This window comes from Ornithodoros turicata, chromosome 6 (genome assembly GCF_037126465.1).
Source record: "Ornithodoros turicata isolate Travis chromosome 6, ASM3712646v1, whole genome shotgun sequence".
In the NCBI taxonomy this organism is placed as follows: Eukaryota; Metazoa; Arthropoda; class Arachnida; order Ixodida; family Argasidae; genus Ornithodoros; species Ornithodoros turicata.
In genome coordinates this window covers 70,359,604-70,375,646 of record NC_088206.1, presented here as the reverse complement: position 1 = coordinate 70,375,646, position 16,043 = coordinate 70,359,604, and the positions used below count along the sequence as shown (strand labels likewise).

Here is a 16,043-nt window from a genome sequence, read left to right as displayed (position 1 = left end):
AGGCATAGCACCAGCGAGTGGAAGGCCGGCTCGCTGAGTTTCCCGGGTGTGGCCGACGATTTCCGTCAGGCTGTTGACCGCAGCGCGGTTATTTGCACATTGACCGCGGCGTGTTTTTTTTTTTTTCGTAAAAAAAAACGTATTTTTAGAGTTCTTCGTTTTCGGGTTTTATGCTTTTTTTCAAATTCGGGGGAAAGGGGGGGAATCGCGTTCTATTTCCACACGAGAATTATTCGGGAGAAATCGGGCGCTACGACCACTATTGGATATGACATCGGGGAATATTCGGCTGAAACGAAAGGCATACGAAACAAGCCACTGCTGTGACACTGGGACGAGAAACAAGAATCTTTATATTTCCGTTCGGAACTAGGGCAAGGAACTGGGCAGTACTGGACTACTGGGGCAGAACTGGCAGTGAACTGGCGCAGGGCTTCAATCACTTGCCCGAACTCCACAAAGGCTCGCCTTTGACTCCTGCAGGAGGGGATTACAAAAAGGAGGACAAATACTAGGTTGTCAAAAATACCTCCCTTTGCTGATATTATGATTCACTTCTCCGACGGTTTACCTAGAAGGACAGGAGGAGGAGGAGGAGGACCTAACAGGGGTTGGGGAGGAACCCGAGAGGGTTCCTGCCTGATTGATTAGGCGGCATGTTTCTCGGGAAGGGAAAGGTGGTGGAGAGGAGGAGAGGAAAGGGTGAAGTGGAAGACCGAGCGGAATCCGCTCGGGGGGAGGATAGCTGCGTCCATGGGCCGACTTCAGGGGAACTGTGCCAGCATACGCCTATTACACATCTGAGGGAAACCCAGGAAAAACCCCAGACGGCACAGCCGGTCCGCGGATTCGAACCGCGGACCTCCCAGTCTCGCGTTACCGCTGCGCCACCGGAGCTGGTCCTAGAAGGACAAGTTGAAGGACCGCAAGGATTTCGGGTAGATATCGGGTTTTACCCGAATTCTTGAAAACTTGTTCGAGGGGGAACTATCGTGAAGAATCGGGTGTAACCCGTAAACGAAGGATCCTATGTATTTTGTACCTTTTGTAGCGGGTTCGGGAGCTCGGATCGACCAGTCGAATTCGTCCTTAGTAGCAACGTACGCCATTATGCCACGCGCGTGCACAGACTCCATCCAGAAACACTGGCTTCGGGCTGTGTTGGATTATATATTGGTTTGGAAGATACAGCTCTTATTTTGCGGGTCTTTCAATTGCTTTCCGAATTCAACCCTTCAGATCGAGCCAACCTTCAACTCAGTTTTTGCTTCTTTGTTGTTGTTATTTCTACTCTTTTTTTTTTTTTTTGTTCATAACGTCTCCATAGTTTTGACGTCATCGGTGTGCCGCCCAGAAGAGGCGTGACTGAGCGGATACAGTGGTAGCTCGAGGATGATGCTAAAGAATGAGCGATGATGAGTTTGAATCCTATCACCGGCTCTGCCGTCTCAGGTTTTCGTGCATATTTTCCATGCGGATGTCGGCACGGTTCCCCATGAAGTTGGCCCAGTCTTCCGTCTGTCCACTACAGTACACCGCTTATATAAGCAGAGTTATTTCGCAGCGCTAACGCGAAATAAAACAAGTATCGCCTGCAGAATTCTAGAAATCGGAACCAAAACCGAAACCAAACACCCTATTGTTGTTTACGTTTGTCTCGTTCGTACCAAATTTTGCTCACAGTTCAAATATGATGAATGCATCAACTGGTAGGTATTTGTTTCCGCGGGTAACCCCATGTGGTCCAAATTATGCGCAGTCCTGCGGATTAACACCTAGCATCGAATTAGCCCCAGCGTCGAATTAGCCCCAGCTGCGAATTAGCCCCAGCGTCGAATTAGCCCCAGCGTCGAATTAGCCCCAGCGTCGAATTAGCCCCAGCGTCGAATGAACCCCAGCGTCGAATTAACCCCAGCGGCACGTACAGCATGTCGCCACACAAATAGGCCACCTTACGTGCAAATCTACCCCTAATTTGACTTTTTGTTGTTGTTGTTGTTACCCCGGGTACTGTATTCCCTAGCTGCTTCACTCCAGCTCCACAATTTATTACGGGCACAATAAATCGTTGGAATCAAGGCGGTTTCAAATTCGCGCGCGGAAAGGGGTATATGTACGACGTCACAGCTAGGAGACGTGGGCGTTCCTGTGGCGGCGTGGCTTCGTTCGCGTCTCACCGGCAGGGATCGGAACCGGAACTGAACCCGAACCGAAAACCGGGAAAAAACGTTATTTTCTGACGAACCCGAACCGAACCGAACCCGAACAGTTTTTTTGCTTGTCCTGAGCCGAACCGGAACTGAACCGAAAAAAATTGATACGGTTACCGGTTCGGGAATCGGTTTAGAGGTGAATTAATTGTACTACTGACCGACTTTTTTTTTGCTCACCTGAAACGGTTATCTCACACCTTTCTCTTACAATCGTGTACGGTGAGCGTAAGCTTGCTTGCATGTAGCAAAATTACTGCCCGTGGACCGGTTAAACCGAGGCCGAAAAAAGTAACTGTTCCAATCCCTGTAAATGCCCCGACCGCTGACAGATTTTTTTTGTCTGTGTATGTGCGGGGGTGGGGGTGGGGGGGGTTCTCCCTGAGCCGAACCCGAACCGAACCGATATACCTGAACCGGTTCAAGCTGATAATTTCGGTTCAGCGGAGCTAAACCCGAACCGAACCAATATGCCTGAACCCGAACCGGACCGAAAAAAAATACCGGTTCCGATCCCTGCTCACCGGTGGATACGTGATTAGGAGGTGTGGAAGAGGTGGCCGACACGTGACCTTAGTGGCGGTGACGTCAAAGAAACGTCTCGGGACCCCCTGAAGAGATTCTCCCGCTTACTCCTCTCCCCGTATAGGTGGGGTGCGATAGGGTGCGCCGGTTCTCCAGAAGGAGGGAAAAAGCGCGGGTAAAGCTATTGTGTGACGTCACGTGCACGCCACCTATAGGTACGACAGAGCCGCTGCATGACCATTTCGAGCTCTCGCCCGGCAAAGCTGTCTGCCGTCAAATAGTCCTGGCAGACGTATGTATTTCAACAGGGAGCGCGTTTCAGGACTTTGTATATGTATGTAGGACTATGTATGTATCCTGTACAAAAGTCCTATATATATAGGACTTTTGTACAGGATGCTTTGCACCAGTAAGACGCTGGCAACCACTAGCGCTTTCAAAGGCAGGCCACACCCGCGACTGTTACACGCCCTACCCCCTCGTTAGTTAAGAGGAAGCCACATGAAGCATCTCTCCGTCAGTTGAGATGAAGAGGGCCTTGGCAGGGTTGCCATGCCAACCGTATGTAGGGGAGAAAGAAACAATGCCCGCTCTTCTCTATCGCTATACGGGCCAAGGATTAATGGGAAACGCCTCACTTGTTTTCGGGCCGGTCTTACAGTCGCTAAGCGAACGAAAGTCAACCGCTCTTCTTTGTTGATTGGGAAAAGAAGAAGAGGGTGGTTAGGTAGGCGTGATTAGCTCCCCGCAGCGCGACGCAAAGACAGCCAGTCATTCAGAAGTTAGTTAAAGGGTTATGACACTTTGAGGTTCGTTGTGGGATGCGGGGCACGCCGGAGCATTTAGGAAAAAATGATGACGGTGGCTGTGCTCGAAGGTCACAGCGGTTGGCGTACAAGTGCGAACATGTTATTCGTGATGGTTGAAGTCATTTTGACTCGTTTTGTAGCTGTAATGCACGACGTCGATAGCGCTGGTGATGTGATATCGCTGTTATCGCGAAAGGAGGCTTCCTCTATAAAGTTCTACAGGAGGAGTTCTAGAACATTCTACGGCAGAGAGTGGTACCTTTTTACGTTCTTTAGAGTCCACTGTTTCCTACAAGACATGCTTTCATTGATTGCACTGTCTTCAAAATATATGCGGGCGTTGTAAGAATATCCACACTACCGCGTCTTAGTTCCTGCATAACGTTCAAATGCGATTTTTTAAAAATGTTATTTACCCCTACCCGTCACCACTGCCAGTGACGCGTACGTTATGAAACCCTTATCTCTTATCTGTACAACGCCACCTCGCTTATTGCGATATATCTTGAATATCTTTGAAATTATGAGCATTTTAAATTACTTCCAATTTCATGACACAGCCTCGGCGGTCGTAACATCACAATACGTACTAGTAAGAAAGGCTTAGTACTACTTAAAAATAAAATAAAAATTTAAAAATCCCGCCTACGTGTCGTGTTTGGCGAGACACAGGCCCCTGAGCATACGTCGGTGTCTATCACTGACGTCACAGGAACGAGAGCTATTCCTATTGGTTCCAATAAGCACGTGACCTCTCCCATGATGATGCATGCCAAGATGTCGGTTGAGCTTCGCTATTCGCGATGCCGGTTTACTAGGCGTCGACTCTGCCGTTGCTATGACAACAGAGACTACATTCCTTCCATTGGGCGCTCTTTCGGCACGTGAAGCCTCCTCATGGACAGATCAGTCACACGATCGTGATACGGCGCGTACAGATAAATAGAAAACGAAAAGCAACGCAGAGAGAAGAATGGCAAAGAAACGGCAATGCAAACCTGAGCGAACTTGGTGTTCAATACCTCCGCTACTTCTGGCAGCCCAGGAGTAGAGTAAAGTTAAAACTGCACAAAGCAAGCTCAAACGAAAGCAGGGCCGGAGAATCGAAAGCCGGCGAGACGTTTTTGCATGACAATGAAGCCGGGATGTCGGGGGGCTGTCCTTACGTTTCAAGTGCGGTCTCAAATGGATCCGCAAAGTAAGGACAAGGAAGTGAAAGCAAACTCACTTTGGGTAAAAGAGCAGCCTCCAGGCACAACACGTCGCCCCGTTCTCAGTTCAGCGGACGAAGACTTTCGAAGACAGTCCGTGCCTCGAATGCTAAGTTTGCGGCAAGAAAAGATTACCTCAAGGTTGCTAGACGGGGTGATACATTCACGGTACAGTTGCGGTGTGATTAGGGTGTGCTGTGGGGGCGACCATAAACGGTAGTACAGTATGTGCGGAGATGTGTACGAAGTGAGGTAACGGTGGTATTTGGGTGGTATATGGTATAAAGGTGGTATATGGGGTACAAATCTGAGTCCCTTTGTGGGCGGTGTCGCCGTGACGTGCACAGCGTTACCTGGCTACCACGCAGTTCAGGCTGCGTACAATGGAGTGGCGTGATTAGCTCCCCATTAATCTGAGCGTAATAAACTGCGATGAGATTCGACTCCAGCGTGCCGAGATGTAGCTTAACTGGAAACGTCGACGGTAAATATAAAAGTCAGTATAAGTGGGGCTAATTATACAATTGAGATGGGAAGGTAAGGTAATTGGAGTGAGATGTTAATAAGCAGTTAATGTTAATAAGAGCGGCCTTCACCATTGACCAGTCTTCGAAACTTCCAAAAACTGCGATGCAAAAAAAAAGAAAAAAGAAAAAGCGAAGAAGCAATAACAATAACACTCCTAGAATAAATACTCAGTCCCACGAAAACTAATAACGCCCCTTGGACTGAGTTGTAAAGCTCTTCAAACGGCAGTTCGCGCGTTCGTTCGAAATATCACCTCTTCTACCCGGCATTGCGATGTTTGTTTAAAAGCGCCGTCCACTTATAGCGCACAATGCTTCCGCTTTATCACCACGGAGCCATATCTATATTTATATCTGCAGGATCCACTCAAACGTTTGACGACATCTTTACGGAGAATTGCTGGACCATATACAAACAAGTATTCGGCACGAAAAGACAATCCAAGAAAAGTAGGAAGGCGCTGTAAACAAAAAGAAAAAAAAAAAACGTCCTTCGATATATAAAGCCCTTTCTACGGGCAGTATATTTCCTATCATGATCTGCTGGAAATGAGAGGGGACATGGGGATCTGAAGGAAAAATCTGGGAAAGTGGTCCAAGTTTTGGAGGGAATCCTCTACGAACGACATAAAACTCCTCGTTTCTGCTCACTACGTTTTGGTCCTGTATTTGTCTTTAGCTGTGTGAGAGAGAAGGAAGAGAGAGAGAGGGAGAGAGAGAGATGCCTTTCGTGTAAAGAACGAATGGGGTTAGGGAGGAAAAGGTTTGGAGGGAGAAAGAGACAAACAAATCTCGAGGCTAAATCGAAATCCTTCGAGGACGTAGAAGGGATTGGAGAAAAGCGAGAAAGTGAGGAAGGCTTTATTGTCCTTCGCGAGGGAGCGAAAAAAAAAAATGTTGAGGACAGAGCTGGGGGTCTGGGGGAAGCAAAGGTGGAGTATAATAAGGATTTGTGGGAAAGAAAGGTGGTTATAATGACAAATACATAGGGAGAAAAGGGTATAGATCACGTGACGAGGATTGAGAGAAGAGGTAGTGCACATAATCAACATTTGAGGCTCCAACGGTAACGTTGCTAATAAAGATTAGTCGGATATTATTTCTTCGTAAGGGTCTGATGGGAAATGTCGCATTAAATTTACCAAATTCTCTGAAACCTACGTTGTTGAGAAGAACACGACACAGTCAGCGGGAACAAATGCTAGCACCAATTTTTGCAAGAACTAATGCATTTAAATATAGTTTCTTTCCTCGAACGATAGAAGATTGGAATTCATTGCCCGGAAGTGTTTTCGAGTCAGGCAATTTTATAAGTAACGTGAAGCAATTTTATTTTTGTTCTCAATAGAATGTCTTGTGGTGTTGATTTAATAGATATAGTGTATGATCGTGTTTTGATGGGTCAATTTACTGAGATCTGTTTTGTTGTCCATTTATTTATTTTTTTATTTACTTTGGTACCCTCAGGGCATAAGCTTTACAGAGGGGAGTGAGACAAGAAACTAAAGAAGAAACGACAGGCACATACAAGGCAATTTCAATCATAACATAAAAATGCAAAAAAAAGAAAAAAAGAAAAAGAAAACACGCAGACAAGGTGGCCTAGCAAAACTAATCACTGGCAGAGTAATGAATTGCTACTGATTTCTTGAAGAGTGTAATGTCAGTTATTGATGTTAATGATAATGGCAGTTGGTTCCACTGAAGCGATGTTCTAGGTATGAAGGACTCAGAAAACGTTGTAGTTGCACAGCGATGAATACCCACTTTCTGGCTATTATCGACGCGACGCGATATGAATTGTTGAATATGTGTCAAACATGTATGCCACTCCTGTTTGGGCCACATATTGGCTTACAGTATAAATAATAAAAATTAAAAAAAATAAAAAAGATTTGGGAACGAAAGGGTATACAAGCAGGATTTGGGGAAGAAAGGTGAACATGCCTCGTCCTAGTGTTGTATGGACGTGTGTGTGTATGAGAAGAAATGAAGGAGAGTGAATGGGAAGAGAGTCAGAGCGAGTTCCGTCATTCGAATGAGCACCCTTGATAGGTCATCGGAAAGCAGATGCCAGAGTAACGTAATTGGTTAGCGCGCTCGACCCGTAATCGACAGGTGCGTAGTATCGATTCCCGCCGGTGTCTGGCTTTTTCGACGACTGCAATATTTAAAGGAAAAGTGGCTATTCATGACTAATATGTAGGGAAAAGTGGCACGGTATATAACCGGGACTTGGGGGAAGGGGTGCGAGATACTGAATCGTGATTCGACACGGGGAATAACTGAATAACAAATGCAACAAAAGTGGCACATTTGTCATTATAACTGTATTAATAATGATTACTTTCATTATTCGTACTTCGTTCGGCGTAACCTTTTTTTTTAGCGAGTCTCGAGGATCGTATCATATTTTCGTCCCGATTTTTAGATATACAATGCCGGCATACAACCAATAACAGACAGGCCCGTATACTGCGCAACATGTAAGTCGTAAGATAGTATGTCATTTCCTCCTCGCTGTGTTTGTTTTTCGATCGAATGCACTGTCAATAGGCGTTCCATTCGGAGGCATGCCCCCAACAAACATTACGAGAGAATGCAAATGATACGACCTGCCCCAGCCCATGTGTCAAACTGCCTCGCTATACTGGGGGCATAAATGGCGTACACACGACCTATACCAGATTACAGCGACCATGCGATAATCGGAAACTCCTATGCATACGCCCGTCCGCGTGGTCCGCTAGGGGCGCTACAATTCGGCCCACGAGACCTCGGTCATAATTGCATAGTGCAAATTTGAATCTTGAACTGGCAGAAGCAGACAACAGCTCCCATGAAAACTCGTACGGAATGATGATGATGATGATAATCAATGTATTACTTAATCAAAAACGCATCTCCCGTGCGACGTACACCGCTCCTACAAAAATCCTATACGGTAAGCTGAAGTACAAGGTACTATAGCATCATACATATAGGTATTACAGCAATTGATGAAACAATAAACGGGCCGATAAGTAGCGCCACCGCTAGCTTCCGAATGGCGGCGCTGGGGAGGGGTGTATAAATGGCATGATCGCTATAATCTAGTAGGTCGTGGTCGCACCCGACCACTTCCGCGCGGTGTGTTTTCTATACCGTTTTTACAATTCTATTACACATTGTGTATCTAACAGATCGCGCTAAACTCCGGCACTGGTTTCATCGGCAGTCTCCGCTACTCTAGATCATCGTAAGGTCATTAACGAAAGGTCATTCTAATAATAGAAATGAAGGCAAGTGATTAGGAGGAGCCATTACACTCTCCAGTACAGCTCCAGGAGCCCCAGTACACCCGGAAACGTCATCTTCGGCCGTTCATCGCAAAGCCTGAAGAACTTGTACCATGTTTTGTACCATGTACTTGTAGCAAGTATTGATAAGACTTACATGTGTGATGCAATTAGATTAGATGCAATTAGAGAGAAGACTGAAAAAGGACACGTTCGAGCTTCGCCTATAATGGGCGGCACTCAGGGGCGATTCCATGATTTTTCGGAGAGGGGGGGTCCAGCCTTGGCCAGCATGGTAGATACATGATCTAGGTCAATTAAACACTATGTGTAGACAGAAACTGGATCTTCCCCTGGCGGCACTTCACATACAGGGTTATTCTAGCAAACGTTATACATTTCGATCGCACTGTAAAAATAGAAGACTAGGTTTGATTCATCCTAGACTTTGCAGACTGATAGCCATTTACCTGAAGTTTCATTCGAATTTTTTGTAAGCGTCATGTAGAAAGGAAAAAAAAGCAACATCTCGCCCCATGCATTTTCAATGGCCTATCCCACGCAAACACCGCCATTTTTTCTTGTGTCTGCTTCACATTCAGATCACTTCGCACAGGTAGCGCTGCCTACAACGATGTGACATGCCGATTCTGACGTTATGCACCAATCCTCTTGTTCTGTATGCTGGTGCCACCTGTGTGTGGTGAAATGAAAATGAAGCACACACAGCAGATAATGGCGGCTTTTGAGCGAGATAGGCCATAGAAAATGCATAGCGTGAAATTTTGTTCGATTTTTAATTTTTCTTCTACGGGACCATAATGCTCACAAAAAATTCCAACAAAACTTCAGACAAATGGCTACCAGTCTACAAAGTTTGGTGTAGGATAAACCACGTCTTCTATTTTTACGATGCGATCAAAATGTGTAACGTTTGCTAGACTAACCGTGTAGATTGCAAATGTATATCGGACGTGAAAGGTGAAATGTATAGAGTGATCATCGAGTAGATCATCATTTCTGAGCCAACACCATATAGCGCGTTAATGTATACAGTTTAGGCCTAACAGTGATGCGCAGTATACAATGGGTCTGGCGAGACAATACGTTGTTAAGCCGGCATTGAATATCATAGATTGACAATGCAATGTTTCCTCCGCAAAAGCCTCGGGGCATGACTGGCAGGAAGCTGGAAACAACGGCCGGAAATTGAAGGACGACTGATTCGTGAACGGACATTTAAAACATTCACCATAGCCAGAGGCGCTTTATACCCCTGTCAGACGAGCACATATACGGCCTTAACCGGTCACGGCCGTAAATGCATACTGTCATTAACTTCTTGCCAGACGGTCAGCATTAAGGCCTTTGCGACAAAACTGAGGTAGAAGGCAACGGCGTTCCCACAAGACAGTCTACGGCATTCCATCGAAACTGCCCAAGCCTCGTTACCAAGCACACCATAAGCAGGATTTAGCGCATTTAATTCAATTCGAAATATAATGTTTTTTACCCGACTGTCATCCTTTTTTTGTGTGTGTGTTTCTGGCGTTTTTGCACTTTGCCTCACTTTTTATCCTATCTGTACAAGTGCTACGTTTGTAGTTACACCCTCGAACCACTGCACGCGGCGTCGCACAGTGTAGTCTGCATCCAAAAAGTCAGACGCCACTCAAAAAAATATCCAAAGCACTTAGTTTGCTGTTGTATTATATATACCAATGTATACCAACAAAACGTTGTATGTATACCAACAAAACGTTGTTTTCGTGTACTTTCAGTAAGAAAAAGCGTGATTTCGCTACATTACATTCAACGTTCACAGACTTGTCTATCGACGTGGACATCATCGACAAAATGCCTTCACGGATACCGTCTGGCAGCTCTCCAGAGCTTAGGACCGTATGTAACTTACGGCCGTTCCTTAATGCCGTAACTTTAAAGGCCGTATATGTGCCCGTCTGACAGAGGTATCAGCCCTTTTAAATGAGCAGCAATAAAAAGAGCGTATACTAAGTTAAAGTTACATATATACGCGAACTTTTTTCTTTTTCTTTTTTATAGTGACAGCTGATTGTGCCTCGTTTCCAGAGATTGCGGCGCGGTCCGCGGAAGGAAAAGCGAACGACGAGGACCATGCTGGCCCTTGAGTCAAAAAACGTCCTTAGTGATTCTGCTTCAGAAGATCATGAAGATACTGGGTCCTGCTGCCGCGCAAGCTTTGAAGCGGGCACGAGAACGCGAACGCGAACGGAAGCGCAAAGCTCGCGAAGACTCAGCTTGTCGTGCAGCTGAGGTCGTCTTTTTTTTTAATTCCCTCTTAGCGCCGCGAAGCAACTGTGGCTATGAGCGGCGTACAGATATGCACAGATGGAGAGAGGACAGCAGGAAGGAGTGCAGGAGGCAAAGAGGCGTAGAGGCAAGCGAAAGCCGAAGGAGTTACGAAGGGCTTCACTATAGAAAATTCAGGGAGAACCCATTTGGGTACAGTTGTTCGGTGTGCGATCTCTCGTGGTTCAAGAATGATTGCACAGCGCTGCTGTACGCTTCCCATGTAGTGCTTCGGCTATAGAATTGGCCATGAAACTGCTTCGACTAGAATGCTGCGGATGAAATTCGCGTTACACAACCGTAACCCATGATTGTACGGTTAACCCGATCGTTTTCGCATGTTCCGTTTTCAAAAACCTCAAAACAGTTGAAGAATGGAATAGACTTCCACGCGACCATGTTTCCTCTTCAAGTGCCATCTTTTGTGAAAAGTTATGCACGTATGTGTCAGAATGATTGAATTGTTGTCATTGTGTCGTTATTCAGTTGTTGTTGGTCGTTATCTCCTCTCCCCTACACAATGCCACTTAGGTGGAGCAGTAGGCTAGGGTATTGCTAATAAATAAATAGTAAATGAATAAAGTCCCGTGATTTTTTTTATTAGGTTGTACGTCAACGGCCCGCGACCGCGAACTCACTACATAACGAAGGGGGCACAAGCAATCGGCACAAAAGGAATGTACACAGAAAAGAGCATACAGCTAGAGGTGTTATATATTAACTATCTGTATCAAAGTTGCCAACCGAAACTTTTTGGCGGGCAGAACAGCCGATAAATACAGAGTGTTCAAAATTAAGCTTTTACGAGCGCTACGCAAACACAGCGATGACAGGAAACCGGATGATAACTTTACGCTACTTGTGTAAGAAATAGGTGCCGCTAATTATGTAGCACCTGTTTCTTACTCAAGGAACAGGAAAATAGCAGCCAGTTTTCTTTTGTTCGCCTATTTATGAAGTGCTAGTGAAAGCTTAATTTTGAACACCCTGTATAACCCAAAAAAACCTTGCACATCAACCTACTATACGCATACAAGATGGTGGAACCGTCAAGTATACACAAACTAAAGACCGAATGAAGACTACTATTGACCGAGGAGGTAATTTATCACCGCTGCTTATTATTCCGTACTAATATTGAAGTAATAATAAAATGGAAGAAAAATCAAGAACCTCTCTTTCCGAAGGGACAGGCGATTATCCCCTCAGGTTACAGTCCCGTGGAAATGTCTAAGCGCAAGAACTAAATACATTTTACTTCGTCCACTTCTGCGTTCTTTTTCTACGGATTCGTCGCACTTTCTTTCGCGCATAATTTGCGGTTCCCTGGAAGCAAAAAAGAAAGAAAGAAGACAAAGCAAAGAGAAAAGCGCAGGACCCGACGTCGTAGGCTCGACATTTCGTGGGATTGAATTGAATGGGATCGTGGGCAGTAGCGAGATTTTCTTTTTTTTTTTTTTTTTTTGCACTTATTCCCAGGGCATCCTGTCGCTGGGCATGGTTTTCTCTCTGTTTAATAAGGATTAACGGTGCAAGCTAGACGCCATTAATCGTAATACGCCCGTACACGGCTACTTTGGCGCTTCTCCGAACGAAAATTGTTCATTAGGCAACCTATGTATGTGACGTCATGATTGTATCCCATGTCACGCGGCGCGCCCCCGATTCTGGTTCTTCTGACGTCATCAATGTGGCGGAACCGAAAGCTGATGATGACGATGATGATTCGATTTTAATGGTGCACAAGCATCTGCGGCTATAGTGCGCCAAACACAATGGTGCGGAACCGAAAGCGACGCGACGAAAGTTGGGTTTCGGATTCGATGTTGGGCCTGACTTTTTCGGGTTTTATTTTTGGCCAAATTCGGGGGGTAAATATCGGGTGATATTTTTCATTCGAAAATTCGGGTGTATTCGGGTTAAATCCCGTTACGGCATATTCTGTCGTCAGGAATTCGGGTGTATTCGGGTGATTTTTTTTGTTTAATAAAAATTTGTGTTAACATGGAACTAATGTTTAGCAATGTTATCAAACTTTATTTTAATGCATGCTTATGAGTGTGCCACGCGACCCGGATGTTTTCGGGTAGATTCGGGTTAAACCCGAATTTTACAGATTTCGTTCGGGGGGTAAATATCGGGCGGATACGGGTTTAACCCTAAAAAGTCAGGCCCTATGTATAGTTCACCACATTGGTACACCGATTTTGACTTTTCCGTGCAACGTTTTGCAATCCGATGAGAAGCAACACTGTATACGTTCCGGAAAGAACGACAACTGCTAGGATTGTGTACGTTGACTAACTCTAAGCTGCATATGCCTTCAGTAATTGGCGTGATCTTCGCCATAAGTTGGGCACAGCTACGTCCGCTTGTGGGGCCTGATGCCGTTCATTATTAAGACTTCGGTCATTATTACCAGCAATAGAAGTACCCGCGCGTCATTAACTAAAAAGACAAACTACTCATTTGTTGAAGCGATATACGCAAGGTCTCGAGGGATTTCGAGGTGCGGTGACAAGAGACTTGGAAGCGAGCGAGTTACAAACTTGGTAGCGCGTCTCCGTTCACTGCATAGCAATCAGGGCTCGGATTACACGGATGCTTTTGTTGCACAAATTCGCAGCTCGCGCGCTCCCTTAAGAATTAACGGCATGCGGGGAGCATTGATTACATCATTGGGGAAGCATGACTCTGTTGACATCTTTGGAAACCACTACGGAAGCAGTGGCGACGTTGTATGTTGGAGGAAGAGTACCGCATGACTGTGACAAATGTGGGCGTTCTTTTGAGATAAGATAATGGTTGCATGGCAGGCTATCTGTTGTTCAAGGGGGCGCTGCTGATTCTTGTACCTACAGTTACTTAACCGTGCGTCTGTAGTACGAATAAACTTGTTTTTTTTTCTCTCTGACCGTCTGGTGTGTATGTAACGCTGGCGATGAGGAGCGTAATCTGCCTTATTTATGAAGGATTTTCGTGATAATCAACGGAACAGCTTGCTAAGCTACCGTCGTCCTGGAACAGACATACATCTGTTAAATATTTCCGCGCTTATGATGTGACACGTATAGGAAGAACATGCGGTCGGAAACCCCCAACGAGCATCCAAAAATTTTTTTAACACGACAAGCCGGAGCAGACGACCACGCTTGAATAGCAGGCATGTTGCCACAGAGAATGCTTTGCAGTTTTGCGCGTCTTTTTCATAAATAATTTAGCCCGGGGTATACGTAAAAAGCGCAAGGCATTTTCGGAATGCGTCGAAAATACATACTTACTCAATATCTTATACTAAGCGCGGCAAACGATCACGTTCCATAGCAGACGACAGATTGCAGACGGCTCTTTTGCACGCCTGCAAAATCTCAATCCACGGTGCGTAAAACGACGGATGTTGCGGCTGTTGCATCGCCTGCCGCTTCTCAGCCTGCGCCGAAAACATGCGCCAGGAAAACTAGAACCTTCCGAAATTAGATTGCAGACGACTGTTTACACGCAGACCGCGAAAGCTAGGGCCCACGCACACGCGATGGTTAGCACTTCGAAAATAATGTTGCGAGGGGGTGAACGACCGTTATACCGTGGCTACTATCGCTGCAAGACAGGCTTTCTGATTGGTCGCAACAAAAGAGTCAACGAACAGGCGACAAATACACGGATAATACCGTCAAGAAAACGGGGTAATACCAGAAAATCCTTCCGGCCGGGCACGTACCGACGTAATAAGAGTATAATTAAACTCCTTACATGCAGGACACACAATCACAACACGAAAATGAGACATCTATTCCACGGGAGTGCAGATGTTACCGCGATGTTAGAACGCGCAATGTTGTAAAGAGCTTTTCCCGCGAAAACCCTGCATATCTAACGAAGCGGAGAAACACACTGGGGAACTGCAGTACGGTTTCCAGAGGCTAAAGCCTTACTTTGCCGTATATACTTTGCCAAGCTGTACATTGTTGTCGGGCGGCGGGGGCTTTGGCTGTTCGAGAGCCGTAAAGCTCCGAGTTGAACTTCGAAATAGGAAGTTTTCGTCGGGCTCTGCAGCCTCGTTATTGGCCTCGAGAACAAGCTGTAGGTGTGGCGTCGATCGGCCAAATAGTGAGGATAGGAGAACGCGCGTAGCGTTCCGAGTGCATAGAGTTCGGACGCCCTACGCACTTTTTCCTGTCGTAATAACGGTACCGAGAGCATGGTGTGGTTCTGTTGGGTACCGCAGCGTAACCACATGAAAACGTCGGGTATATCCTCACTATTGGTGTTGTCGCGACGGAGAGGTTCTGTCCGTTCTCGAGGCCAATAGGCTGATGCCTTTTGCTCCACAGACACTCAGACCGCTGAATTGAAAAATACACAATTTCAATGTCGTTAAAAAAAAGCGGGAAGAAAAATCGAGACACGACTTTCGTTGGAAATGAAAGTGGAACATGCGAGGGTTTTAGCGGATTGTACCCTACCGCATTGCTAACGTAACGAGACACGTTGCCCCCATTGCGCATGCGCAGACGGAGCGTACGCAACGGTGCATTGCGTGTGTTCGCCATTATTCATGCATAGCGCCTGTATGCTACACTTCTTCTTTTTTTTTTTTTCTGTGGTAGCATCTACAAAAGAGTTACAAAATTACAAAGTATAAAAATAGAAAAGTTACAAAAATAAATTCGTGCGTGTCATTTAACGGCGTCTTTGCCTCCTGTTATTTCCTTTCGGCTGTCTGTCGTGCGACTATTGCGGCGAGATCTTTGCTCAAAGAGTATGTATACCGGGTGTCGCAGAAAACATGTCATTGAATTATAATTTTAAAAAAATTACGCCACGTAGAATGATGCGGTCAACGGCATTTGTTCTTTCTAGGTTTTTGGCACCTCCTGATGTGAATGTCATGTAACCTAAGTTTAATTATGTAAAGTTTTGCGAATTAACTCGGAAATTTGCCAAGTAAAGGCCACTTTCTTACTCCACCAATGTGCCGAATTTAGTCAAATTCATGATAATTGACAGTGATATTGAGGAGCTATCCCATCGAAAAAAAAAAAAAATAGCCGAACATCATGCTTCTCGGGGCACCAAGAGCATAGCGCTTCATGACTTTTTGAGCGCAGTCGTTGTCAGTCCGACGAAAGGAGGTGACAAACCCAGCCCTACA

The 16,043-nt window shown here is 45.7% G+C and overlaps 1 protein-coding gene across 2 annotated transcripts in view; it reads right to left on the bottom strand.

Annotated features, from left to right (window-relative positions):
- Positions 1–16,043, bottom strand: part of LOC135397253 (Kv channel-interacting protein 1-like) — a 318,617-nt gene that overhangs the window by 160,476 nt on the left and 142,098 nt on the right. The window lies entirely within an intron of this gene.